The 27,046-nt window shown below is 39.7% G+C and overlaps 2 protein-coding genes across 10 annotated transcripts in view; one reads left to right on the top strand and one right to left on the bottom strand.

Moving 5' to 3' along the window:
- The window catches only part of PEAK1 (pseudopodium enriched atypical kinase 1), a 107,199-nt gene extending 88,735 nt beyond the window's left edge, over positions 1-18,464 (bottom strand). For 2 of the 4 annotated variants that reach the window (XR_011728045.1, XM_071754742.1), the window contains exon 1: positions 18,233-18,464. The gene's annotated coding sequence lies outside the window, so the exon portion shown is untranslated. Of the gene's footprint in view, positions 1-8,365; positions 8,425-18,232 lie in introns of all 4 variants that reach the window. The other 2 variants (XM_071754743.1, XM_071754744.1) reach the window with 2 other exon arrangements.
- A 446-nt stretch (positions 18,465-18,910) lies between these two features.
- The window catches only part of HMG20A (high mobility group 20A), a 32,216-nt gene continuing 24,080 nt past the window's right edge, over positions 18,911-27,046 (top strand). For 2 of the 6 annotated variants that reach the window (XM_071754735.1, XM_071754740.1), the window contains exons 1-2: positions 18,912-19,039; positions 20,889-21,006. The gene's annotated coding sequence lies outside the window, so the exon portion shown is untranslated. Of the gene's footprint in view, positions 19,040-19,064; positions 19,289-19,736; positions 19,859-20,888; positions 21,007-27,046 lie in introns of those variants that run through there. The other 4 variants (XM_071754738.1, XM_071754737.1, XM_071754736.1 and 1 more) reach the window with 4 other exon arrangements.

Here is a 27,046-nt window from a genome sequence, read left to right as displayed (position 1 = left end):
AGATTCTCTTCCTTCAAATATGCAGCTTAAAAAATTTTCCCTGCAAAAGTCATCAAGTTGAAATGGTATTTTACTCCTACACAATCCTTTTAGAGAAAAATGATTCCTCCATATGATATGCTCTCCCTAAAATTATTCTTGCAATGCCTTCTACCTTGGATAAGAGTTAAAAAAATACTGAGAGACTATACAAGATCATGCTACAGGCACCTGCCAGAAGGGTATCATAGAATACACCAAGAGTTACAGTTAACCCACGTTCAGGGAGTAAAAGCACTGTGACTGAAACTCCTGGGAAAACTGATTGCGTAACAGGAAGAGGGCAAAACAGGGCTTAAGAGCTCGGATGCACGTGAGACACATTAATTTGCCCCTGTACCTAAATCTCACAATAGAAATACACAAGAGGAAGACAAAAAAAATGCTTGGCTTTGTGTAAGCACATGCAAAATAGGATTTTACAATTTCATAAGTATTTAATGACAGTACTATATCACTAGTGATATCCTTGCTCAATTAAATCTCCTTTAAAAATTCCTATTAAAAAAAAAAATCTCCTTAGTACAATACCTCTACTTTCCTTACTTCAATAAACAGACTTATGAAAGAAATATTTTATGAAGACAACCCCCCACACACTATTTAAGTTACTTTGTCTTTACAGGGATTGATCAGGTATCATTGCAAGCTATACAAAGTGATCTGTAAAATCTTCTGTTCCTTTGATGAAGAGGTTTTTGGAATGCAAAAGTCTCCTTGCCCAGACTATGCAACAGAGTTTGGAACATTGCAGTCTGCATTTAACTACTGCTTCACCATTCTTTTGAGATCAGTAGAATGTAAGTGGTATCCCTTCCTTTTTTTGGTTATGCTCCAAATGTTGCATTACATAACACAATGCAGGCTTTTAGCTGTTGCACTTCATACTGCAGTCTTTTGAGAAAGTAACTTGCTATACATTCTACAAAAAACAAGGCTGTTTCAAAACCTAGGAGTCAAACAAACAGTCACACTTATTGCTTCTGACCAAGTAGAGCAAGAAACACTTAGGAGCTCATCATCAAAAGTTTCTGCATGCCAGAGCCACCCAGACTGTAACGTGATAATGCAGAGAACCTCCTGACAACAGCTGAATTATCAGACTGATGTATTTGTACATACTCACTGGGGTAATGCTAACAATTTCTGCAATATAAAACCTTTAAAGAAGATTTAATTAGCTTGTACTGCACCACATACGAATCTTATCTCTCCTATAATCAAGCACAAGCAAACTGCTCCTGTATTGAGACCCAATGCAGCTGCCTCTGTGTAAGAAAAGCTTTAATAGAGTCCTGAGCTAAATCTGCAGCACATTTCATGCAGCAGCTCTCTAACATGGCAGCAATAAGAAAAATTACTTTGTCTCACTTTTCAGAAGTCTAAGGTAGTGATAGGGCTTTTCAAACTGGAATCACAAATCACTTAACACTGTGCAATTTAAAAAGAATCTAGAGGATGCAGGTTTTCCACAGCAGGGCCTCACCAGGCTTCTAAGCCAGCCAGCAATCTTCCATGATCTTCTTGAATGCACATTCTTGGACTAGAAGGCACCAAGTGGGAAAAACTAAATACACAATGAAACACACATACATGTACAAACTCATCTAAATGTTCAAGAGAAATGCCTCTTAAGAAGTCCCAAATCAAATGATGGCAACAGACTTCAATGATTCTTAAAACAAACAACTGTAGGAAACCTACCACTTCAGTGCATTTCTGGGTTTTGGCAGCAGAGGTACACTGCCAAACAAAGCAGGCACAGCCAGCTGCTGTTTGCTCAACCAAACAACTTTTGTCTTAAAGAAGGGGGTTGATGGATTTTCCTGCTGCATCCATGTATTGTTTTTTTTTCCCCATAACCAGTCTTGGAAAGAATGGAAAAAAATACATCATTTGAGAGTGGGCTGAAAGTATCAGTCAAGACATTAAAACTTACTCTTGTGATTTATCAAGCTACTGTCTGTGATAATACAGTGAATGACCATGAAATCTCATTTCAGTGCAAACCAAAGCAAGTTAGGTTTAAGATGCTTAAAGCCTTAGCACCAATGTAGACTAATCTGCTTCACTCTGTACTGAAATCTATCAAGTGGTATTGCAGCACCATTCTGCATCTCCGATGCAGAGGCAGTGAACCTGTGGTTGAGGGATTACTGATAGGTAAGGGACAAAAACCCTTTCATGGGTTTCAACTTGGTCTAGAAAGAATTTATCCATGTACACCAACAGAGAGCAGAACTAAGCTGAGGGATCATGGCTGTCAGGAGTAAGAACTTCATAAATATCTGAATTTTAAAAGTCTGAATGCATTTAATATTTTTAAAATATCAATGATTATTTTTTTAGATGTACTAAATGGACACCGTTTTAGAAATAGTAGTAATGAGGCACACACAATGGTCAGCATCCACAAGACCAATTTTGGGAACACATCAGTGCTTCAGACTGTCAGCCTAGCCCCATCTCATTTTCTCTTTGATGTCAATAAGTTATTATTCTTCTTAGTTCAAGCTTTATCTTTCAATCAAGCTTTTGTAATATGTAATTTGGAAATTAGTTCCTTAGAGGGACTAGAGCTGTCAGATAGTAACCCACATCAGATCAACCCCAAACTGGTAACAATTTAGGAAAAGAGAGCCAAAGCTGGAATTTCATAGTATACATGCAAATTATTATTTTTTTTAAAACTACAGTGTTGACATTACAAGCAAAGAAAAGAGAGGCAAGATTGTATCTTCCCAGCCCTTGATCAAATTACTTCATAATTCACCAACTAAACCTATCCCCTAGTTGCCATAAGAGACAGCAATCTGAGACAGAACCAGCTTGCAGCTTTTAGAGCATTAAGATTGAAAAGGGAACAAACTAAAATGTTGGGACTAAATCTCCAGAGGATGTAGAAGGATTCAGTGGTACTTTAAATTACGAAGTAATTTTATTGATTTTTTTCCTGGTATAAAACAGAAGGTCAAATTGAAATTATCCACAGTCTATGTGCAAGATATACAAACTAGGAGCACAGAATTACACACTGTCTGAAATTTGCTATGGTTTCTCTCAGCAAAGTTTTTTCAAAGCAATTGTCAGAGATATTAGATTCCAGCATTTCAAAGATGGTATCCGGTAGTTCTTAATTTATCCTGGCCTCACATCTCTGAAGCAATTCAGTTTGTCTCAGTGCCTAACATGCTATAATTGTGTTTGTCCTTTTGTCCTTTAACGCTGACTTCTAAAAGATTCCCATCATTAACACATCTACAAAGAACAAACAACTTGCTGCCTTTCTGGGTCTTTTAGCTGAGATAATTATTAAAATTATTTTTCCTTGTATATAAAAAAAAGCTGAAAATTGCTTTCAAATGCTCTTTTACAGAGAATTGTAGGCATGTACATTTCTTTTGTCTGTAAGGGATGTATGCTTTGCAGATCCTCAACTTGCAAACTAATATGGTGCATAAATTACTATTCACTTTTTCTGCTACCAAAACCTGGCTATTTTTGGTCATATTTAAATTCTTATAGTTCCCTTTGCATATTTAGGAACTGCTACTCTTAGCTCAGAAATGTTACGCAGGGTTTCTAGAACTACTTACTAAGATTTTTAAACATTTTACTTGAGTTCACTTACCTTCCCTCTCTGTTCTTGAGTAGAGTGTTCTTATTTTCTTATTGGGTAATGCATGATCTTTTCCTTCTTGGGATATGGACATGCTAACACTTTTTTATCTGTAAAACGAAAAGCTGGCAAGTCCTCATCAAGATTAAAAAAACCATGAAAACAAACTCACATCATTGAGCTATGCTTATTTCATGATACAGACTCTCTTCTAGATCTGAAAGTCTAAATAGTGTCCACAGCTGTGCAATTTATCCTTAGCCATTAAATGTCTCCACAATCTTACATTTTTTACAAGTGTCTGCATTGCCTACAAATGAGCTGCATTACTGTAAACAGCACATGAACAGAGAACGTATAAAACAAAAGTCCTAGCTACAGAACTTAGAAGTGTCACCTTCAGATTTTAAAAATAAAGAGCCTGTAGCTATTTTTTACCAAGAAAAATTTCCAATATTTTTGATCTCACAATTTTGAGCTTACACTAGTTTATACTCCTTGATCAAAAAAATTATACTGGTTTAAATTCCTTGTGAAAAGCAAGAGCTTGTTTGAAAGCATCAAGCCAACCACCTCCTCTGTATTCTGACTCATCAGTGTGCTTACATACTGGAAATACTTTGCATCCTATCTGTTTTGATTGAAACACCAACACCCTTATGATAAATGAGATTATGAAAGGACCTGAAAAGTCTGACAGATTAAAACAAAGGATCAGTCTGACAACCAACACAATAATAAACTAAAGGGGTTCATTGTCTCAAGTTCTAAATAAACAATTAAGATTATACTATTAAAAACCCCAACACACTTGACTTACAGCACTTTGCAGAGGAATAAGTGAGACTAAAATAAAATGGAGAGAAGATACAATGTATAGTTTAAGAATATGCAAGTTTCTTAACCTCTTTGTCTCAGTTTCCAAGGCTACAAGTGAGGCATGACAAAGGCAGGAAGAAAACCCAGATATTTTTTGGCTCCCAGACTGGTTGCTTTTTTTTTTCCCCTTTCTACTGTTCAGTCATCTTCCTAAAATGTTTTTTATTATTATTTAAGCATATATTCATCTATGTGCAGTCTCTTTGGGGGGATTCTAATTAGCTTTCTTTTTTGCAAACCTGGCCCAACTGTTCAGTGGTTCGATTTGATCGCCCCTTGCTTATATGCACTTGGAAATAATCAAGGAAACAATATCCTGAAACAGTACTATCTGAGGAAAGGATACATTCCTGCAAAATAAAGTTAAACAAAACTATTTTTAAGAATATGCAAATTATGTGATAGAAGACAGGAAACCACACATTTAAAGTGCAACTCAAACCCATTGTTTTGTAAAATTTCCAGTAAACCTTTGAAATATGAGTTTTTCTACTTTTCTCCCCCAAATTTTCTTTGTTCACTATAAAAGTATAAACAAAGCAAGAGGAAAATTAAGTGATGTGCCTCCTCCCAAGAGAAATAATTAAAGTCTCCTTCCCCTTCCAATGGCGATCAGTTTGCCAGCTCTGGCAGCCACCATAGTATTTAAAATAGAAATGAATCCCAAAATGTGATTTGGCAAACAAATGTTGAAATACTCAGAATGGCTGTTTTCCCTTCCCTTTTTTCCACTTCCTCTCTACCTTTCTAATAATACCTACAGAAGCTTTCAAACACCTTAAACACACGTGTAGCTAACATCTAGACAGAGGCCCAGGAACTTTAACACACAAGTCATGTATGAATTAGACAGACCTATCTTTGTTAGGAGTGTGTTCCTGGTATGGCCACTTCCCAGACTGCTGTGACATTTTTAACAGCTGTTTTTATTCTTATATACAGCCTGAGTTTTAAGGGAAGCAGCCTGTGTACCTTCTGAGCCCTGAAACTACCAGTTGTTTTCTCTCAGCTGATTTGGCATTAGTAAAAAGCCAACATTATTAAATTCTGTAACTAGTTTCATCCATTTTCCAGCACTGATAGGCAGGGCTAAGATTTCCACAGCACAAAAAGCTTTCACCTATACCAAGGTGAATCTTGCAGTCCAGAACACACGATATTTCAAAGCTATTTCAGAAAAAGCATACAGTGCCATGCTGAAAGAAAATATATGAGCAAAAGATGGTAGACATCAGGAAGATATGAACCTTTCACAGGGATATGCAAACACACTGCCAGACTTAAGCACGCTAGCTGGATGAAGTTTGCAAGAAACTCCTCCCCTGACAATTGTTATTGAAAAAAATTACTTAATATGAAACACAACTTGGCAGAGGGTGGGGACAATAAGCCAGTTGTCACAGATGTTTGAAACAACAACAGAAAGCTTATTTTACTAGAGTAGGTTAGAAAACAGACGTGAGGAAAACACAAGAGCTCAGCTTTAAACAAGCATTTCCAACAAGAGGAGCAAAGCATATGGCAAATATAACCACTGTTTCATTGGCATTAAATCTTTAAATCCACCAACTTTTCACTAATTAAGAAGCACTGCATATAAATATTCCATTTTATGTTTTCACAGAATAATAGCAGTATTTCCAAATCCACAAAACATTAGTTCTAATATGTAACTAGCCAGCCTGCAGATTGTTTGTATAGTAGGTTCTGTTTCTAGTATGGGCAAAGTGTCTTCAATATATTTATGCAATATTACATTACCAAAACATTCCTGACCAGTATCTTGCAACATACCTCCAGAACATTTCTCATTCAAAGAGCAGAGAAACTTTCCAAGCATTTTTAACCAATGTTTTTGTCTTCTATGTATTTAAAGTTTTAGAATGGGTATAATGCAATCCTGAGGTCTGGCAGCCACTTTTACTTTGCCATCCATGAACTGCTCAAAGGCAGCATCAGGAAGACTCAGAGACTGATTTCACAGATCACTGGTCCAGGCAGTGTTTGTGAACTGCTGACCCAAAACCAGGGAATGTTGCTAGGGTGTTATGGATAAGAGGAGACTTACTGCTTGCTAGACAATTTTAAATTATTTGAATCCTCAGGTTAGCCTGTCAGGTTGTCCTTAAAAAATCCCAGACTTCTAAGAGGGTTGATTCTAAATGAGTCACATAGGCCCACACAAGCAAATCAGCACATTGTTCTGATTTCCACTCCCTCAAAACTATGTTCTCTCAGTACAACACTACTGCACAAATAATTCAGGACTTGGCAAAAGCTACCACCAAGCTCTAGTTACAGTAGTCCTATTTTGTATATCCTTAAATCAAACAAAAAATAAATCAGCCCACTAAAAACCAGCCAGCATTTCAAAATCTCCAATGCAGATTAACAAATAAGTCTCTCATTAACCCAGTCAGACTGCTTCAGAACCTCAGTGCAGAAAGAGCCTCATTGTCTTGCTGCAAGATAAGACTGTGGGTCACTCATTAAACTGCTATGCAAAAGAAATGACAAAAAGCATCGATTAATTTCAGGAAGTTATTTTAGTGCAGATCATTATGGTTCAGACAATTTAATGGTATTTCCAATTTGCCTTTTTGGCTGCTGTTTCCATGCTTAGAACTGAAATTTCTTTTTAAAACAAGCTGAAAAGTAAGCAACAAGCTAAGCATCACCAAATTTCCAAGTTTTTCTGGTTGCCAAATAACACAGAAATTAATTCCAAATATTACTAGCAAATCACATGCTAACTTAAAGTATTCACCCATGAGAAAAGTCAGTGCTCATCAGCAGGTTTGACTGTAAGCTTCTGATATGCAATGTACCTCTTCCAACTCAGAAATATTTAACTAGCAAAACATTCAGTTGTTTTTAACAGACCATAACACATGACCTGGCATGTGCTTTGACAGCAAGTTATACAAGAAAGATGACAATGCTAAAGAGTTACAAACCCGGAATATAACAGTGCCAGGATAAGCCTCTAGAAATACTCTGTGATAATCTGAAGTCACAATTCTTTACCCTGTGAACTAAAGAATTAAAGCTCTTGAAAGCAGTAGCCTAATTCAGCCTAACACATGAGGTCAAAAGACAGACCCATATTGTATTTTATTAACATACATATATAACTATATATATATATATTTTTAAATATATATATGTATATTACCATAGTTGTTTTCAAAAGGCAGAGTAAGCAAAGTGATAAGACTATGAGAGCACTCTGGGTTCTCTTTTAAAAACTGGACTAACTGATTTCAAACAAGTTTCTGTTAAATTGGTGAATTAGTTTTGGGTTTTGATTGGAAATTATTATAAAAATGATTTTACCCTACTGCCTGTATAAGTATAAAAAGTATGAAGAGCATAAAAAGCATACTTTTCAGTATGAATACCAGAAAAAAACTTTCCTCTTTAAACGAAAGTTTGCAGGATACATTTCTTCCCAGTAACACCAAAACAGTTGATTTTGGGGTAGAATTCTTAACCTGGGGATTTCAGCACTACATAACATAGAACCACCATTTCTGACTGCAATTTCAAGGGACAAATATATTTACAATCAGATAATCCTATTATCAGTGGATATTATATACCTGAACTTTCACAAAAATTGATGAATTAACTGAAAATGGATGTTAACTGTTTTCTACAAAACTATAAATATTGGAATACAAGCAAGATACGAATTAGCAGAAGTTACTGCATGAAGCTGCCAGAGCTGACTAGCTTGCAGAGCCAAAAAAGAAAATAAAAATTGTTTTTCAGCTCAAGGAATTTTTTTCCCTGCCAAAAGGCATATTCACTTTCCTAAGTCATCACCTTTTTGCCAGATTCCAAAGTAGGCCCTTCAGCCCTAGGTCTGCTTTGTCCACTTATCTCTATCAAGAAAAGAAGAAATAAAGCATAGAAAATTACTAATTTGAACAAAAGTTTTAAAAACTAACATCTTCCACAGTTGGTGCCAATATTTTCTCTGGAAGTTGTAATTTCATACAGAGCAAGTTCCAATAATTTTGATTTGTGCAAGTACTAAATAGATTATTTTCTACTTAAAAGACTGCATGTCTAAGCCTCCATATGAGCTGTGCAGAACTACAGATGTACAAGATGAAAATAAAAACTTAAGGTTATACTTATAATTGTAAAAACATCAACATTATGTAACAAAAAGTGCAAAGACCAAGAGATGTTCATCTGAAAAATATGCAAAACCCCCAGCTTTCAAAAAGAAACATTTATTCCAACACATCAAGAGACAGAAGACATTACACTCCCTCTGTTTTTCACTTTGTGTGTAGCTTTTCCAAAAGGAAATGCTTATTCCAGGTCCTAGTGCAGGTAGGTTAGGGTTATTCCAACTAGAAGAGCAGTATTTCAAAAGTTATCTTAATAATGAGAAGCCTTCAACTTCTCTCTCATGGGAAAAATAAAGGCACACTTATAGTAAATTTCCCTCCCCTTATAGTAAAGGCTAGATTTCTGATTTTACAGGTGTTGCTCAATTAGTTTCAAGAATCTTTTCCCTTTTGCTCTCTGCATATTTTCTGGCCTTAATTAACACTGTCATGTATAACCAAGGATATGAAAGTCATGAGCTAATGTGATGAATAGTGTGTTTCTTATCAGCCTGAGAAAGGCGCCTTGTGAAGATATGATTGTCCATTCTCCTTGTACTTTTCAAGCTCTCTGAATACAGATTGAGATTTAGCTCATCTCTCAAACTACTAAGTACAGCTTCTTTTTTGTGGTATGACAGTCCTCCCTTCTAAGCTAGACCATAAAACCAGTGCCAAGAAGAAAAACAAGAAAAACTGTTAGAGGTACAAATTGATGACATCAAACATACCCAAGAGACAGCAAGTCCATACTGATCAGTCCTGGAAGGATACAGAAAAGTTGTCCAGGCTTTTAACTGTCCACTGGAAATAAACTTTTTAGAAATATTAAGCTGATTAGGCAGACAGAGCAAATATTTTACCATGTATCATCCAATGAATGTCTACCCATCTATCCATCTATCCCATACACATTTATCTTCCCTGCAAAACAATTACTCCTGAAACTTTTGGGAGAGCCCATGGGAAAACAGTAATGGAAAAGAAGCCTTGAACCATGAGGCAAAACCAACTAATTAGAAGTAGCTGGGATCTACAAATTTAAAATATCTAACTTACAGACATTTCTAAACTGGCAGGAGGAAGCCAAATAAAAATTTGAATAAATACTCTGTTGCCTTTTGTTCACAAAATAAAGAGAAATAAAATTTGTAAATAATAAAAACTGTCCCCAAAGCACTTGAAATACAGGTTTGAATGGACAACCATCTCACTCATAACAAGCAAGAAAAAACCAAGAAGTCATTCTGCAGCAGAAGAACTGACTGACATGCGACGGTGCTGATGAATGTTCTTCTAGAGAGTATACACTAAAACCACAACAATGCTATGATTTTTGGAAATGCAGAGCATACATCTGTCTAGAAACTGTTATGGATTTTCAAATATTTAATTTATTCAATAATTTACTTTTTTTCCACAGCTCAGCTATTTGCATCTAGCATGATCCATGCAACAACTGTGAACAAACACCAACTTTGTATATGTTTTCAATATATTTTCAAGCTTCTTTTGGTGATTGTGAATTGATGGAAGAAGTACACCAACTCCCTTAGCCAACACAATATATAGATAACATTAAAGTTTTTTTCATGATACAATTTCAGGAAGTCCTGGCTGAACTTAAACTCCTCTCAGTAAGCAGTACTTGCCCTTGAATGCAACCTTATTCATTATATAGATTCCTATTCCCTTCTGCATTCTACAGATTTCATTTTGCCTGGATGTTCAACAACTTTTATATGAAGGCATCCAAAGTCAGCTTTCTGTGTACTAGACCATGGCTTAATATGCAAAGAAATACAGGCTCTCAACTCTAGAGGAAAAAACCTAAAACCAAACACACCACAATTGCATAACACTTGTAATCCTAAGAAATCTATTGTCCACTTAAATTTAAATGCTGTTGCTTTGGTATTTTGCCTCTTTACCATTATTTCCCAAAAGAATTATTCACGTATGCATAGACCTTCCATCCAGTCCCCTGACAGTTGTGTAGGAATGTTTCAGAACATACCATTACACAGCCTCTTCCATCATCTTCTCCAGGGGGTTGAGCAGAACCCCCGATAACCTGTGCTGGTTATCTTTTCAACATGTTTCCATACAACACTGTTTCTCAGTCTGCAAATCTGGCTTCAAAAGGTCTGTCTGCTGCTATCGGTGTTGTTGAGGAACAGCTCTGTTAATTTACACCGATAAACAAAGATAATGTACAACTATAAGCAATGAAGTCAACCTGCAAAGGAAAGAAGGACAAAAAGCCTTCAGTGTTATCACCATTATGTACTACAAAGAAAAAACTATAGCCTTGGAGAAAAAAAAAAAAAAAAAAAAAGGGGGAAGGGAAGGGGGCAAGAACTGGGATTTTCTTGCTATTTACATATCATGCAATCTAGGGTGATTTTCAATACTGTATTTAAGTAATGGATTTATTGAATACCATACTGATGCTGAGTGGCAATACCAATCAGAACAGAACCTGACTCAGCTGTTCTCTTTGAAAGCAACTGCACAAACAAGCAAAACAGTCAAACATTTCTCGCATTCCAACAAGCAAAAAAAGAGATAATTACAGGGAATGCAGGAGAACTCACCATGACTAAAACTCCAGTGCAGCAGAAGAATCTCGGTTTAACTGCTTTGCAACCTCACCTTAAACCTGCAAAGCTGTTGCAGGAGATTTTTCATGGCAACTGTTACTAACAGTATTTTTCTATCAACTGCTAAAAACAGGTACTTGACATACCAGAGTGCAACATTCTCTCTGATGTAACAGTTCCTGAACAACTCTACTAAAAGAGCCACCTTTGGAAGAGAATTGTTCCCTCTCTCGGAAAGGTAAGTGGATTAACTTGTGGGTTAACCATGAACCAGCACCCTACCTGCTAACAGGTTCATGAAGCAAGATGACGATTCTGATAAGGCACCCAGAACCAACAGAGACTACAGTGTAAATAAAATGTACATTAAGCTCAGCTTGTCCTGACATTCTAGGCATGGGAGCACTTCAGGCTCCATCAAGCTTTGTCCTAACATGCCTTCATTTTCTGCACTTCCAAACAATCTTCTCTAGCCAGAGACAGTGACCTTTAAATATGCCTGCTTCATTTTAGAAGGCCTGCCATACTACTTGCAAAATTTTGTTCATATAAAAGACATTCCTGACAGCTTCACTAGCAGCAGAGCAGGCTTGAGTCTTTCTTGCCAGTCACAGAAACATAGAATCATAGAATCGGATGGGTTGGAAGGGACCTCTGATATCATCAAGTCCAACCCTTGTTCCACTACCACTGCGGTTACCAGACCATGGAACTAAGTGCCACATCCAGTCTCTATTTAAACATCTCCAGGGACAGAGAATCCACTATCCACATCTGATATTGCATCCCTTTAAAGAACCAAATTTAAAATAAAAACACCACAAGTAGAGAAAATACAATTTTACAGATATTAAGCTCTAAACTACTCAGCATTTATGCCCTGGATGCCATTTAACACCAAGTTCAGTGTGCTGTTCCACTGACTACAACTGCCAACTGTTCATCATCAAAGCATATGTAGCTGATCATCCTGAGAGTTTTCATGTGCTCTGCATTATCTGCATCACCACCATGAGCTTTCTCCCTGCTTCTAAAAATTGGCGATGTCTACGGTTTACAGTACAAAAGTCACAAAATAAAATACCTGCTCCAACGATCACTCCAAACAGCAGGAGTCACACTCTAGTTACAGACTGTTACAAGCTGTTTTTAAGCAAAACCACCCTTTCTAGATGAGAGAGGCAGAGAAAGACAATTTTCAAGGCTTAAAGCAAATGGAAAAACAATTACACGACATGACTTACTCCTCCATGGAAAACCTCTATACTAAAATTTATTCTACCTGAGCTTGTATAAATTTGTGTTAAACTTCAAACTTTATTAAAGCAATTTTGATGTAATTCTGAGCCTTTACAGAGAAAATCAGTTATTTTAATGGGGCTCCAAACAGGCTCAGGTGCTACGCTGCAGGGAACTACTAGGGACTAATACAAGGTAGAACCTGCCTGAGGAACAGAAGTCCTAAAAGACTTACACAAGGATGGTTTAAACTCACCAGCTATAGGAATTTGAAGTGTCCCCATTACTGTCAGACATGCATGGTTTTGAGTTTGCTGGCCAATTGAAAGGGAGGGTGAGGGGGGGGGGGGGGGGAAGAGGTTTATAATACTTTTTTAAACTCATCCTTCCTCTTGCCACATTAAAAGAACACAGAGAGGACACCAACAAGTCTAAAAAGGGAAAACAATGTTTGTCACCAAGAGGCTATTTGGCAGCTGAGACAACAGCAAGTGCTACTGTGATATGTACAGACTTCTAGTAAAAATGAAAATGCATTATGTCAGCGTAGCTGGATGTCTAGATTTATTCATGTTTATGGTGTACATTTAAATGTCTTTTAACTGTATGAAGGTTTTTCTGACAGTGAGAGTCTGGATATAAATACACACATGCAGAATTAACAACTTCTGTATTATACACTGTCTTTCTCCTTTGGTGAGCTTTGTAGTGAGGCCTGTATAAACACAGGCATCTATCCAAGAAAGAAGAACACTTTAGGATTCAGATATACACTTATTTAGTGGTTTTACAAAAACATATAAGGATGAGCTACGAATGAATTGCTAAAGAGTTTCCTATAGAACCCCTATCAAATAATAATACAAATCTGCATATATGCCAACGAGGTTGTGTTTGGCAAATGATGTAATAGCAGCATTTTCTGCAATAGCACTAACTTCATGAAGTCCATGATCTTACTTTATAGCACCACACACAACTGGTGTCTCAGACAACAGGTTACTAGCACTAGTATTGCTAGAAGGCTACAATGTTTAGCTTGGCAAGATTTTTATCCATTTTTTAACTGTGATTTCAAAACCTTCACTAAAATTGTCTCCTTGGCAGTTGAGCATTTTTCAGCATCTATATGCTTTACAGTGCATGTAAAACTTTTAAACTGAACTATTACTTTAAAGTAGAATATGAAACAAAGTCAACAAATGGAAAGGTTTAAAAATGTCTCTCATAGGTAATATTTATTTTTTCACTTTGAAATTATAAAGTAATTTTTTCCCCATGTTGAGCATTTTTCTTTATGGAGAAATTAAACATACCTTTCTCTGAAAGCTGACAACTAAGAAAAAGAATCCTAAGCAAGACCAACCATTAATTCTGAAGGCATTCTGAAGTATGGATAACAACTAATGCTATTAAATACTTTCTACAGACCATATCAATACATATTTTAAACAAAACCATAAGTAGGTATGAGTAGCAAGCCTATTAAGAGATTTTTCTAAGTACTCAAACAAAAAGGAAACTACTCAGGGAGATGAATCAAAGAAAAAAATAATCAGTTACAGACTGATAAATTACTTCTCCAAGTGGCGTGGTTTAAAACTGATTCTTGTTCAGTTTCTGCACAGAGATATGTGATTACAGTGAGGAGAGCAGTAGTGCACTAGGCTCCAGAAAAGTTCTGAAATTGTTCTGTGTCAACTAAACAGACAAACCCAAAAACATTTGTGGTAAAGCTGTTTTGTAACTCAGTGAGTTAACATGGTAACTTTTGTAATAGCTGATGGGTCCCATAAGAAAACCAATTTAAAGAGAGTAGAGTGACCTCAGAACTACACCCACTGCATATTTTTCCTCTATCCATATTTTCAACAACCAGGCCATCCAACAACTCAGTCCACTTAAGAGATACGGGGAAAGAACTTGCGTTAGTGATGCAGCTGGTTATGTGTCTTAGGAAAAATGAAGACTGAAAATTTCTCACATGGCTAATAATTCCTATTTATGATTTGGAAACCCCAAAAGGAAATACACTGCCTACAATACTAAACCACAATTTATTGAAGTTGCAGCTCAAATATTGGACAACTAATTAGAGTTGCTATCAAGTAAAACCAAGTCATTTATCCTTGTCACTAGCACTGTAGAAATACAAAAGCTCTCATGTATTCTTCTGTGTGTATACTATCTACTTGCTCTACTTTTCCCTTCTTCAAAATAGTGAAAGTCAACTAGCAAGTCTTATTCCAGTTTGCAGTCTGTTTTTCCATTCTAAATTTAAAACTGTAAAGTAGTGTCAATTCTACATTATTGTGCTGATACATAAAAAACGAGAGCATTTCAGCCTCGGGAAATGTAAATCCCACTGCAATGCTTAGTCCTTAAACAGAGGTCACATGTGGGAGCACAGAAGGGTGGGAGAACTGGTAATACCAATAAAAACTCTACCTAGAAAGTCTCTGCACCAGCCTATCCCTGGTAATGGAATCACAGAAAGCAGAACTCCATCAACCCTTGCTGGTATAGGCCTGGAGAAGCCAAAGTCTCTTTCCCTTGGCTGCGGACTGGGGCTGTGCACCACATCCTCAAAAATCCATGTTACATTACACACAGAGTGGATTTTGCCCCACTAGTGATTTTTGGCTGCCACTAGCAGGCAATAAACACTACATATTGCTTGCAAATAACTTGATGTTACTTTTCTGAACTTTTTTTTTAACAAATAAACCAACAAGTTTTGTGATTTTTGTTGTAAGCAAGCTAAAAACAAATTTGTCACACACTAATAGAAAAAAGGTAAAAAAATAATTTGTTGTGGTTTTTTTTTTTTTTTCCCTTGTCAGGTATTTTCCTTACAATCTCTTTTCATGTTACAGGTACTCAATCCACAAGGTTCATATTACCAGCACTTTTCACAAGTGCAACACCATCTCCTCATTACACCCATGCCATTTGCATTTCGATATTCTGCCCACACCCGACTGTCAGCTATGACACACTGACTACACGGGAGGGAGCAGCTCAGCAGGATTCCTCGGGAGCTGCAGCAGCACAGGAAGTGGGAACAGTGTGGAAGCTGGCAGAAGACAGACACCATCTCTGATCCGTACCTAGAAATCCTCAGTTTAGACGTTTTGGGCTCTCTTTTCCAGAAAAAAAGAGTCTAGCAAGACATATGTGTTAAAAAAAAAAAAAAAAAAAAAGAGTTAACACCATCTGAAATGCAGTCTCACCAGAATGCCACTAGAACAAGAAAAGCAGTGACAGGAGTAAAGCCACAGATCCCTGCAGAGAAAAGGGGAAAGAAAACACGGGCAACTGGCAGGGATGGGAGGGTCTAATTCTAAACTGGGATGAGGGGCAACTGGGAAGAAGGGAAACCTAAAAGCGAAGACTAAACAGGAAAAATTAAAGTAGATAAATGGGAGTGCAAATTCAGGAAGGGGATAGAGAAAACATGTTACAACTTGTTAACTTACAGTAAGCTTTTCACATATATACTTTTCCTAGCACAATACAGAAGGTTAACAGTGATTACCAAAGTCTGTGACCCTAATAAAAAACTTAAAGTAGTTATCTTAATAGTTTTACTATAGTTTTTTGTTTAGGCAAAAAATTTAGGAGCCACTCAGTTAAACGGCATCCCTCTCTCACTTTAGATGACTGGTTGCAACATATTCCTTTGTTTGGCAAATAAATAGAAAAGAATATTTCTTGCAAACATGCTTGGAGTAGAGTTCCTAAAGAACTGAGAGTCAGGAACACAAAAGACCTCAGAAGCTGAAATGGTATTTTGCACATTTGTTTTCTCTTTCACTGAGCAACCATGAGACTTGCTGATATGTAGGGAATAACTGTATATTTATTTACACAATTAGTGTATGTTCTAAAATAGAAGTAAATGTAAATCTGACACCCCTGAGTGAAGCTGGTTCAATTGCTCATTTCCACACACATGCAGCTGGGTGGAAGTGCCTACTGGCAGGAAGGCCAGGCAGGAAAAGCTACTGAAAGAGAAATGCTCCTGGCTCTACAGCCAATACCTCCTGCCCAGAAGCAGGGGAATCACACCCTACCTGCTGCTACTGTTCAGCTGAGGAACAGGCAACCAGAACAATCCAAGAAGGTCATTTAGGAAGTCTGTGAGCTGAGCTGTCTACATGAGATATTTTAACAATAAGGTAAGTCCATCACAAACTGAATACATAAGATTAATCATGGAAAGTTACTCATGGAAAAAATGGTAATTCACTTCTTGCATACTTCTACATTTTAGAGAACAAAATGAAGTTTTCCTGAAAACATACTGGAGCAGTACCTCTGCCAGGAAGATGCTTTATCTGGATAAATCATTTTAGCTCCTTCACAGACAAAACTTTTCATGCAAGTGTGAAAGTAGATGACGAGATCTACCTGGTCAAAATGACCAAATAAAAATATCCAGAACTATTTTCTGCTTTGCTATACCACTAGTATCAAACTGTCTTGGTGAAGTTTTAACTCAGACAGAATTAAAAGTATCTACTTTTGTAACTTTCAACTGACCATTCTGTATAAGTTTAAGTAAACTTCCTAACTACAGAACCTAGTTATTGGAATTCCACAGTCTTGGCTCCTAAAACAACTGTGTGTTCTTTCCTTCCTGCCCATATATCTTGTGTATTATTTTTTCCCCAAGCATCCAAGAATAAAGTGCTTTATGCAGACAATGGACAACCCTTAAGCCACAGCAAGTAAGACGAAAAACTTGGGAGCTCCTTAGGAAGTGATTAAAGAAGAATGAAAGTCAAGCTCTACAAAATGAAATGGCAGAGATCTAAAGTAACAAAAAAATCTGTTTTCTGAGATGGGGCCCCCATTAAATTTGAGATCAGAGATCCACCAGGCAATAGTCCGTCTGGTGTTCACCTCTGAACAGCCTGGCCATTCTGCTATTAAGTAGCAGCTGATAAGGAGCAAACCACTGCAATGCATTTATCGTCCCAGTGCAAATCCCAGCCTTTCCAGTCTAGTCTCACCCTCAATAAAACAGGCAAACGGACCAACCCACCTAAACGCCCAAAATAACCTTCAAGAGAACAGGAAGTACCAAAAGCTTGAGAGGATGGAATGTAGCTGCACGCGTATATAACCATCACGTAAAGCCTTTTATTAAAGGAATACAGAGTACTAAAGGGCAGAGCCCAGAGAGGGACAGCATCCACCTGGCACCTACAGCGGCTTTACCGTCGTGAAATTCCTAGAAGGTGTCCGCTCCGAAGGCACCCAGCGCTCCCCAGCAAACTCAGGCACAGTGTATTTAGCGCAGGATCACGGCGCTAAACTTCCAGTCGAGGGGCAGCCAGAGGTGCGGGCCCGGGGGCTGTCGGCGGCCACCCGGGGACCCGGCGATGCGGACGCGGACCAGGGAGCCGCACAGCCCCGCAGGGGGCCCCGAGGCAGCTGCCGGCACCAGCCAAGACCCCTTCGGGCGCAGCAACTATCAGCGCCGACCGTCAGGGCCGGGGTGGGGCGGCGCCGGCGGGACCCCCGGGGAGGAGCGGGCAGGCGGCAGCTGCCCCGGGCGCTCCCCCCGCACCGCGCCAGGGCCCCCGCTCCCCCCCGCCGGGGCCTCGCTGAGGAGACGCGAGACGGCGCTCGGGCACAAAACCGCCCCCCCCCCCAACGGCCCCTCCACTCCGCCCCTCGGCCTCCCCTCACAGCCAGAGGGGCCGCCACCCCCCCCTCACCTGGCAGGGGCTCCGCGGCACCGCGGCGCCTCCGGCGGGCAGGCAGCAAGGAAGAGGAGGCGGGCACAACGAAGAAGCTCCGTCAGGGCCGGCTCCGGCTCCCGCACCCGCCGGGCCCCGCGGAGGAACGGACCGGCGGGACACGGGGCTGGGGCTGCCGCTGCCACCGCCGCGCCGCGCGCAAAAACAACTCCCTCCCGAGCCGCCGGCCGGAGCACGGCACCGCCCCGCGCACCGCCCCCCGCGCGCCCCAAGGGAGAGGGGCCCCGCCCAGCCCCGCAGCGAGGCCGCCGATTGGCTGAGGAGAGGCGGGGGGGCGGGGCCCGGCCATGGGCGGTGCGAGGCCCGGTGGCGGCCGTAGAAGTCGCCGCGAGGCGGGAAGAGGGGGAGGGGGGAAGGCTACGGCGCGCGACGTGCCTCGCGCCCGGCCCTTTAAACTCTCGCCGTGTCTGCGCGCGCAGCAAGATGGTGCGCTTCCGCCGGCGGGGTGAAAGTAGTCCCAGTGTGCTGCTTGAACTTCCCGCGCCGGGTACCTGGGTGAAGGTGAGCGGTGAGGAGAAGGGGGGGGGAGGGATGCTCCCAGCTTGGCGGCGGCTTCTTCGTGGCTGGGAACGGGATGGGGAGGGGGGCGCCGAAAGGATTCTCCGGGGGGGATTCCTTGAGCCCGGAGGCGGAGAGATACGAGCGGGCTGAACGCGGGGTGAAGAGGCCTGGAGCGTGAAGGAGGCGGCAGCGGTTGAGGGGCGCGCGCTTCGCCGGCGCTGAGGGAGGGAGGGGGGAAGGAGCGCGCGGCAGCCGCGTCCGCAGGTCAGTGGCAGCGCCCGGGGCCCTCCCGTCCTCCATCATCGCCCTTCTCATCTCCCCTCTTCTCGCCGGCAGCGGGGGAAGAGGATCGGCGGTCTCCCCGCTCGCGGCGAGTCGGAGAGCGGGTCCCCTCGGCTTCTGGCGGCGGCTCGGGGCCGGCCTTCCCTGGGGCTGGGCCTGCCAGGCTCCGCTGCCGCTCTCTCGCCCTCCCCGAGCCAGGCCGCGGGCTGCCCCTCTGCTGTGGCCCGGCCGGTGAGGGAGGAAGGGGCCGGGGGTCCGCCAGAGCTCCCATTGGGCGAAGGGAAGAGCCCGGGAGGGTCTAAGCACTTGGCTCTCTGTATTCTTCCTTATAACCCTCATCTCTTCCCTCAGCTTCCGTAAAGTCGGAAGAGATGGTAATGTGAGAAGGGTCCTTAATCCTATTTATTTATTATTCTGTTATATCCACTCGTGCCCTTGTCCAGCAGGTCATCTATCATGGTACGGTTTTGTGATACTTATTTCCATTAATAGGTTTTTCACATTCAGTTGCCTGTTCCTAAGGAACTTTGGGTTTTTGGTTTTTTTTGTTTTTTTTTCCGTTGTGGTGGCAAAAAAAACAAAAACCCCAAGCCTAGAATTGAAAACACTGGAGCCACGTGCCTGGTGAGGCGCCATTCGTTCAAATCCTCTGGAATAGCAGCACTAGAGTGAAACTGGCCTGGTCCTCACTTCCTGGAGCAAAGTGAAACTCGTGAGTGTTGTTAGAAGAGAGCTAGGGAGTAGATCTGAAGTTGGCTGTTGGAGATCTTCAAAGGAAGGAACCCCAAAATGGTCTTGTGAGTGAGGATTGGTGTGATTTGGTGCTCTCTTAGTGGCATCTATAAAAATGAGGGAAGGCAGGACAAATTTTGTTTTTACTCAGCAGGAAAAAAGGAGAATCCTGTTCACAAAAAAAGTGAGTTTCAGATTTCTGGAGAAGTAGCCCCCAGTTTTTCTGGGCTGCACATTCTTATCAGTAAAAAAACCAAAAAAACCCAAAACACCCAAACTTACACCATGCACCCACAATATATGCATTGACTTATCAGTTATATACAGGTACTACTGTCCTATTATATACAAGATATATTCAAAAGTAGAACATAACATAGGACATAAGCCCTATTTTAAATTAGCATTTATCAGTGTTACAAAAAACATTTTTTTCCCCGCACCTCACTGGGTTGTCTTGCATGTGTGACTCAATTTATAGATCATTGTTCAAGGGCAGTTAGGTTTAAAGATCTGTTTAAGCCTACTCTGTTCCAGGCAAATAGTGGTGTACAGTCAGAACAAGGTACTCTGCATTCCTGTTTACCAGTTGCTGGCAAATACTTTTGAGTGCCGGGCATAGAGGGGAAGTGGATAAATTTTTTTTGTTGTCCTTAGAATCTGGTATGTCTCAAAATAGAAGTTGAGTTTATGTATTATAAGGTGATCTAGGCTTAGAAATGGTGGCTAATGCGGGGTATTCAGATTGGACTTAAAATCCCTAAGTTAGCTTTTATATAGGGTACTAGCAACTTTCAAATTAGAAAAACAAGAGAATGTGAACTCGCTCCATGGTCTTGATTGTAAATGGAATTTATTTTTTTTTTCCTTTGGTTGCTCACGCTGTTGGCACCAAGAAGAATTTGCACCTTTTATAGCTCAGAAAAGGGAGAAGAGAATCATGTTTCTTACAGTGATGTTTCATTAGTACCTGAGAAAAGGGTAAAACTCCTCTTTGTACCTGACTGTTAGGAGATGACTTTAACAAATGCTACTACTTTGCAATAAAGTAACCAGGAGAAAAGAGATTCTTACTGTCTTCCATCTTCTGTTCTTGCAGGACACCTTCCCTCAGCAAGCCCAGGCTCTCTGTGTCTGATGGCCAGGGATTTCACAGAGAACTGAGAAGATGTGCTGATTTCCCCATGCTCCTACACTTCTGAATGCAAGTAGTGAGGGTGAGCTGTGTTTTCACATGGGTGTGTAGTGAGAGGACAAGGGGAAATGGTCTACAACTTGAAGAGGGGAGATTTAGGTTGGACATTAGGAAAAAATTCTTTCCTGTCAGGGTGGTGAGACCTTGGAACAAGTTGCCCAGGGAGGTTGTGGATCCCCTTTCTCTGGAAGTGCTGAAGGCTGGATGGGGCCTGCTGCAGCCTGGTCTAGTGGAAAATGTCACTGCCCACACAGGGGGGTTGGAACTGGGGTATCTCTAAGGTTGAAAACTGAGCAGTTTCTATGAACACCCGTGTATGTGTGGGATGGGCAAGTGTGAAGATGATTGGAAGCAACAAGATGGGGAAGTGGTAAGACATCTTATTTTAAGTGTAACCTAGAACCACTATGTACAAAATCAAGGGGATACTTAGTTGTCTGGATCCACACTGATACAATAAAGGGTTACTGAAAGGACAGTTCTATTCTTTTGCTGACACTTATCTGATTATGCAGTTCAGGGGATGTTACTGTCAGGAGAGGACATGACTTGGCTTCCCCTTTAGCCCCCTCAACCAGGGTGCTGCATTTGGTGCACCACTTCTGGCTCCTGGGAAGCAGACCTGTTTGTGGGAGGAATGGGACAATCTCTTTAGGTGCCACTGGCTGTGGTAAGTTAAGTTGCACTGGATAAATGTGGAGCAACTCTTACCTGGTTTGTCCCCTTGAAGTGGTAGACGTCCCAATAAGTGAAGGGAATGACAGAGATCTGGGTATTTAAAAAAAAAATCCCACAAGCAAGCTTAATGGATGACCATGGAATATTTTTTATTATTTTGATGGGACCTAAAGATGAACATAAGCCTGCAGTACATTTGCTTCCTTTACTTGGATGGGTTCTCACTCATAACCAAATGGTGGCTATAGCAGGTCTGACTTGGCTATGTCTGTTCTGTAGTTTCTTTTATTTCAGTTAAGTGGTATGACATGAATTAGTTGCTTTTTTTTTTGACTTGTTTGTTGTTTAAGAAAGAAGCAATTTGTATCTCTTGGAATTCCCTTGACTGCTGTTTCAAAACCATGTAAGATGGTGGGTTGTTTTGGAGTACTTTGCTGAAAAAAAGTAGTTGACAGAACATAAGTAATGCAAGTGCACTTTTTTTTTTGGAAGAGTGGACTTTGTCATTTGTGTAGGAATAGGCTAAATAATATTTTCAGTCTTATGACTCAGAATTATTTATTGATCAAAGGTGGAATTTCTGTTCCAGTGGAGTTTAGTGTCCTATACTTGTGTTTAAAATACATTATGTCTCACAGTATATGAAAAGTGTCAGTCTTCAGAGTTGGAAAAGCAGTGCAGAGCTGTGGCAAAACAAGTTCTGGTACTAGTATGAAAGTATACAACAGATCAACATCAAGTGAAGTACTGAAACAGTAAACTGTGAATCTTCTTTCACACTTTTAAATTTAGAGTTTTCTAACACCCGAAAACAGAGGGGTGAGGAGGAGTATTCCTAGTACAGGATAAATGGTGCACAAAGGTAATGAAGAAAACTTGGAGTACGCTTGAGTTTTAAAGGTTTTTTTACTAGCATGCTAGACCTTATCCCTTGTTTGTATTTTCACTTATCCAGTGGATTGACCAAGACATCTGATAAACTAAAGGACATGTAGAAAGATACTAAATTTAAAGCTAACATCTCTTTAAATACACATGCATCTTGTTGGAATATCTCATTAATCTCAAGTTTTATTGGAATTTTAGAGCAGATGAGCTGACCTGCAGGGTCTCCAATATGTAGGCATATTAGAATGCTCTTATTTCTCCTTCAGGGTGTATTTCTTAATGAACAGGTTTTACAATAGTTCCTGCTGCTCAGATCTGAATGTTTGTCTCAACAAAGGGGGGCTCTGTTAGCAGAATGAGTCCAACAGATTATCTTTGGTGATTTGGGATGGCTCATGTAGCTTAATATGACTCTCTACTATGCCTGGAAGTGGGAAATACTCTGCTTTTTTTGTTTTGTTTTGTTTAGTAAGCTCTAGTACTTGTTTGAGTCCTTGCAATTATGTGAGCTGGTGGGAGATACAAAGCTTCCCCTGTTCCCTAGCATTCTACCAAAATGAAGAGTTAGGGAGTTATAGCAGCACTGTAGAAATCCAATAAGTTTTGGACATCATTGTAGGTGGGAAAGGAGAAGGGGAAAAGACCTTTCCCTCTGAGCAGCAGCAAGCTACTACTCTGTAACCTGTTCTTAAATGTAGATTCTATCAAAATATGCAGAACTTGAGGAAGAGGCCTGAAAGCTACCTCTAAGGTAACCAAATCTGACTGTCAACACACTCCACACCCCCCCTGCAAAAAAAAAGGAAAAAAAAAAGTCGTATTTGATTGTTGATCTGTTTACAATTTGGGTATAGAAGCTATAAAATTAATAACTCCTTGTTAAATTCAGATTGTTAGACTTCATGTGAATAGTTTTGGTTGAGTAGTGATGTGAAAATCATCCTAATACAAAAAATACTTTCCTTTCTTGAGAAGCTTTTTCTATTAATATTAGTCTTTCTATTAATAGTCTTAACTGTATAAAACCTTAAGCTTCATTACAAGTATGGAAAAATGTGAACTCTGTTACAGATGGCTTAGTTGCATTTTCTTTAGAGAAAAATGCTTAAATGTTTGGGGTGTTGTTTAGGTAAGTTACTTCCATAATTTTAATGCCAGTTGTAAAAACATATTCTGTCCCAATGTCATTTCAACAGTATTTCTCAAGGAAGTGACAGGAAAGACTGTTTATCAGACCCTATTTATCAGAAGGGTTTGCAAAGCATGCAGAAAGTAAGAGTACAAGAAATTTCCAAGCGCTGTTTGTAAAATTTAAGTTATCACATTGCTGTTATGTTGAAGAGTATTGTTAACTAGTGATATATTAATCAACACACACAAAGAGATAATATTTTTATTGTGGGGAAGAATGGGAAGACAGGAGCTTCCAAAATTATTAAGAAAAAAAGTGAACTTCAGCTTTCACCAGTGTTTATAGATCTCTGTTTAAGTTTTGGACAATATTTTTTTCTGTATTGATGCACAGTTCTTCGTTCTCAAATCTGAGGTCATTAATGTTTGTCAGATAAGGGTCTATAATTGACCTTTTATGGAGACATTTAAATAATGTTTTTTAAATGTAGGAACTTAATGGTCTGTAGCTCTATTTCATGGTTGGGTTTCCTTCAGTTTCTGTGATGTGGATCAGTGTCTGAACTATAGGAGACTGGGCAGTGATGAGGCAGTATTGTGATAATGCAGCTTTGCAGTAATATATTAACTGAAAGTTGTCATGAAGAAGGTATACTAGTCTGTCATAAGCAGATAAAATTTACTCAGATAAATTCAGTTTACCAACAGGAAATGCTTCTGTCATAGCTCCATTTTTGTCTCCGGTTCTGAACTTCTTGGTAGCCTTTCACTGCTGCAGGTGTATTTGTGTAACTTTGAGAATACAGACATCTGAGTAATTGGAGGTTTTGCACACAGGGGAAAACAAGTTTTCTGACATTTGCTGTGACTTTCTACTGCTAGATAAGTACTTAAAAGATAAATGAAGGAATTAGAATGGCAATTGATTTATGAATAAATGGGGAAGAAATGACAAATCAGTGAAGTAGTTGACAAATCAGCTGCATTTTACATGTTTAATGTGTAGGAAGTGTTGCAAGTGTATTGTGCTAAATACTGCAGTGACAAACCATGATATGTAAATGTCTTTAAGAGATCTGGAGAGTAAGGAAGGGTTGTTGTAACCCATAAGGAGATGGTGCCACATGGGAAAAAGGTGAGGGAATTGAAAGAAATCGTGTAGATGAGAGGATACTGACAGGTTGGTAAGAGCTAATTTTTAAAGCCCTAATGAGAAAATAAGGCATCAGGTGTCAGTTCTTAGGGTAAAAATGAATTTGTCTCTCTGTGATGTTCTCTTCACAATCACTAGCTGAAGCTAATGTGTCTCTAACCTTCCTTTTAGAATTAAGTGACCTCTTTCATGCTACATTATGGTCAAGCAGCTGATTCTTGAAGGAATCAAGAGACTTTAATATTCCCTGGGCTCTTTTTTCCTGTGAGCTCTCTGGCGATTTTTTTTCACTTGTCTCTGCCTCTGATTTTTGTGACCCTTCTCTCATGCAGATAGACCTAACTTCAAACAGAATAGCTCTCAGCCTCAGTGGTGGCAGCAGTCACCCTTAAGTCTGAGCTGCTGTACTTGTAATGATGAGGAAATACTTGGTTATTCAGGTAGGGCATGCAGATCATTGTGAAGATGCTTGCATGCTACTGCTGCCGTGAGTGTCAAGTTTGAGAATCTTAATGTAGCTTTGGCACAGAATGTCTTCAATTTTTAATGTAGTGCAAATTCCATTTCTTTTCAGATTTAAACCCCTATTGTCATACAGATAATAGTATATCCTCTGTCAGGCCAGAAATGGGAACTTAGCTTTTTGCTTATGCACAAAGAAGGATTGATGTTCTAGTATCTTCTTGGTCCCTCAGCTGTCTGTCCCTATAATCCTTGTGGAAGTGTATGCAGTTCATTGTGCTGTGTCCTCCACTTGAAGGACAGAATATATTGAACAAGTGACTAATTAGTGGAGTGACAAGCAGAGCCCTGAGCTAAGCTTCTCTTTTGAAGAAAAGAAAAAAAACCCGACTTGAAATGCTGTTTAATAAAACCTACTTGAAATCACAGAAAGCTGGGTTCTGTGCAGTGAACCTAACACATAAGTCCTCTCTGAAATGACAACTCTGCATTGTTTTTTAAAATGTTGAAATGGCAGCCAGGTAAGGATTACTTTAAGGTTTACTTAAAGGTTCCTTCTGGAGTGGATATTTTATCATGAAAAACAAAGCTCACTTTAGTTATGAATTGAACCTGCAGGATTTGACTTTGTGAGCTTGCCATGTAGCTTTGGAATGCCATGGGCATATTTTGTCTACAGTTATACACAGATGACCCTTTCCATAGGTCAGGAAGCAGTTCCAGGGTGGGAATTAGCTGTTTTGGTAGACTTAAAGACCAGGAAAGCCAAGCTTCCATTGCTGTAATTAATGTTCTGTCTCAGATTTTCAGAACCTTCTTAAATGAAAAAGGAATGCTGGTGACTGAAAAGATAGCTGTCTAGCTAAAAAGCCTGTGAGGGCTCATGAGGATTAAATGTGGTGATGAATCCTCAGGTAATCCATGTACCAGTAGACTGCTGGAGGTAACCAAGTTTTCTGAATTTGCAGCACTGTGTTTTGTACTGTTGTAAAATATGTAGGTTCCACAAATCAGAAAAAGACAATGTTGCCTAAACTTGTCTTCCACAAGTTTGCCTTGTCTCTTCCTGATCAGGACAAGAACTTCACATTTTGAGGTTATACTGAGATGAAATCTTACGTTGAAGACCTTCGGAAAATACAATTTTTTTCCCCATTTTCCTACTATTTAATGCTGTCACTGACCTTTCTGTCAAGGATGATACAGACTTAGGTTCTTATTTCTTTTTGCATAATGTTTGCTTAATGTATGTTCAAGTCAGATTCTCACAAGTGCTTCTAGATGGCTGAAACCAAGTAGTGACTAACACTCAGTTGAGATGTCCAAAATAAAAGGATTATGACTGGTAGCATTTTAAAGACTTTCCGAAGTTCAGTTGTATTCTTAGCTCTTAGAGATTTCCTGTAAGACCTTCTTTAAACCAGCTTTGCTTCTTTACCCATATATAGGGGTGTTGGGATAATATTTTTGCTTCAGCTCAGAGGGACCGTATTTACCTAACAAGTATATATAGAAATGAAATAATTAAAAGTTCATGGAAAAGCAGTAGAAATCCTTGCTGTTTGCTAAATACGGTAAATATTCAGACCTGAATGCCAAATATCTTTCAGAACATTGGTAACTAAACATGAATTAGGGTTCTTTTAAAACATAATTGCTTGAGACTTAGTGTGTTGTATGCGAGACCTCCATCCTCATGTCTGTTCAGCCTTCAGCCTGTTTGAAAAAGATCTAAGTTCTCTTTCAAGAC

This window comes from Heliangelus exortis, chromosome 11, assembly GCF_036169615.1.
Source record: "Heliangelus exortis chromosome 11, bHelExo1.hap1, whole genome shotgun sequence".
Classification (NCBI taxonomy): domain Eukaryota; kingdom Metazoa; phylum Chordata; class Aves; order Apodiformes; family Trochilidae; genus Heliangelus; species Heliangelus exortis.
The sequence above is the reverse complement of the archived record's forward strand: the minus strand, read 5'-3'. Positions and strand labels throughout refer to the sequence as shown.